Source organism: Salvelinus sp. IW2-2015, unplaced genomic scaffold, assembly GCF_002910315.2.
Source record: "Salvelinus sp. IW2-2015 unplaced genomic scaffold, ASM291031v2 Un_scaffold12143, whole genome shotgun sequence".
Lineage (NCBI taxonomy): Eukaryota > Metazoa > Chordata > Actinopteri > Salmoniformes > Salmonidae > Salvelinus > Salvelinus sp. IW2-2015.
The window spans coordinates 1-2535 of NW_019953399.1; the positions used below are offsets into that span (position 1 = coordinate 1).

At 38.4% G+C, this 2535-nt stretch overlaps 1 long non-coding RNA gene across 1 annotated transcript; it reads right to left on the reverse strand.

Annotated features, from left to right (window-relative positions):
- Positions 1-314: 314 nt before the first annotated feature.
- LOC139027376 (uncharacterized) lies at positions 315-1034 on the reverse strand. The gene is made up of 3 exons (XR_011479463.1): positions 920-1034; positions 611-710; positions 315-471 (listed from the first exon to the last, which is right to left on the reverse strand). It is a non-coding gene; the product is annotated as an uncharacterized lncRNA (long non-coding RNA).
- Positions 1035-2535: the final 1501 nt, after the last annotated feature.

Here is a 2535-nt window from a genome sequence, read left to right on the forward strand (position 1 = left end):
AATCGGCAGAGTAAGTTCAAATAGAATTTTATTCAACGTTTGTGCAAGACAAGGGACCCTTAGGTTTTTTCTTTGTAAATGTGCATGCCTACCCTAGCCCTATGTACACATTCAGGTTCAACACTAACCCTAGAATCAACCCTCACCCTAACCCTCCCAAACAGGGCTCCCCCGCTCTCAATTACCAATCTAACCCCTAAACACACGCACACACACAGTTGTTGTATTACCAGTAGGTGTAGTACTGATCAGAGTCGTTGATTAAAAGGGGMAGGAAGAAGAGCACCGGTCCATGATGATGCACACGCTCTTCCTCAGAGGACGGGAGCTCTTGGGTTCTGTTTCTGTACCAGGTAAACTCAGTCACGCTGGCCCAAACCAACTCACTCAGGTCATAGTAGGCTGGCAAACTAAGGGCCTCCCCCTCTGTCACAGTAGTTTTATACTTGTCAAATAGTTTACATGGGGACTCTGCCAAAATARGAACATACATTACCCGATTAAGTTGCATGTGAAGGAAAAGAGGTCTATTGTTCAAGGTACAATATATTCACTATGCCTTGTAATAATGGGATGTAGAAATGTGTGAAATATGAAGAAGATGCTATACCTGTGTAATGACCTATTGTAGTGGGGTTTAAGGACATTTCTCTCTGGGCAGAAATCCTAGTCAAACCGAGGAGCAGAAACATGAGACCACCATCCACCAACTACAAGACAAGGGGAACAAAAAAAAGAATGTTACCTTATTGTAAAGTCGAACAGGAACTATCATTCCACACAAGACCCTATAATAAAACATCAGGACCATGCTTTACCATGRCATTAATAAATGACATACCTATTTTCAAGAGGGAATAAAATACATATGCAGAAAACCTTTTTAGGTTCAGAGTGAAGAATTACTGAAAGAGCTTACCCTGAAAGTGAAGGAGCACATTTTCTGCAAAACAGGAACTTGCCTCCACTGATAAGAAAGAACAYGAGTCATATTCAACATGTTGTTAGGATATCCTGTTATAGATACAGCKGAAATGATGAAAACTAAAATGTTGATATAATATGGATTATTGAAATGGCCATGTAACATATCAAGCTTGAATGAAGAAACCATGACCTCTTTGGAAAATATACAGTGTTTGCTAAAAAAACAAACATCAAATCGCTTTTGGTGCTATTTTTACAAGCATAAAGTGATTTATTTAAACTCTTAGTACAAAACTCCAAACTGGTAACACTTCAAGCATAAAGTCACATTCYAAACTTTTTATTGTYCATTAATTTTGTTTGGAGACGTATTTCACCACACAACCTATTATCCAAAATATATGTTCACTGTGAAATACCATGCAAACATTTATTTAAATCAGCAAACACACCCTTCTCAATTTAGTCATTTTAACAACCAGTTAATCRATTAGAAAAAATGCTGTACAGTAAATTGCAGTACATTACACTGTTTTCACATTAGGCAATACACTTGCACTACCCATCAAATATACTGAAAATCTAATTGCCATAATTTCTGTGATCAAAGGTGTGTTCATTGATTACATATTTCACAATAATTGATGAAAAATAGAAATGTATTGTTCAGATATAATTACAGCTAGGAATTCATCTTTTCCCCAAAATCTACCAAGTTTTAGTTCAGGGAATAATTCATATTTATCCAGTGACCATTCCTAAAGCCATTTAAAACCAAGTTATTGGTCACTATGCCTGGTCTCCCAAATAGAGAGCCGCTTGAGCCACCTTGTTTTGACTGGGCTTGGCCACTATGTAATGATTTTTCCAGAGCAATTAAAACTGATATCTTAGTCATGAGTAATCTCTGATGCTGATCGATTTGTGAAATTTGGAAACAGGCGTTCATAAATTCAGAGTTTATGCATGCCTCAAATTTTTAATCCAGCAAGGGGGTCACCCGTGGAAACATGTGTCACCAGTATTAAGACCGTCCATCCCATGTCTGAGGGACACGGAGATGTTAGAACCGGCCACTCTAGGGAAACAGTTGAGGGATGTTACCCTTCAGTAGGTTTCGGTTTTTGCAGGGCGTTGTGGTAATGGGCGTAAGCAATGCTGCTTCTGGTGTAAAGTGTATTTCGTTTTAAGCTTATCCCAAACCTTAACCCTTAACCATTTCTGAGCTAAAACCACCCTTAATATTTTTGGAGTTTGAATGGACTTAAACTTAAACCTTAAACACGTTCAAAATTTTTTTGGACGTTTGGAAACAACTTCCGAAATTTGTGGCGTATGAGAAACATTGAATGAATATTGTCTAAGTCTTTGTTTGCAGCATTTCAGCGCATTTCCAGCAGTGGCTTTGTGGGGGTAAATGGATACACATAGAGGGACAGATATGACAATATTGAAAGCAAAGGACAGGTGTACATTTTTTAGACCACAAGAGGAGAAGGCGGGCACTTGAGTGTGGCATTTCTTTGCCATTCTGGAAAGGACAGGAAACCAAAAAAGGATTAACAGGACATTAAGTATAATGGGCCAAAGCCATAGTGCAATAATGGC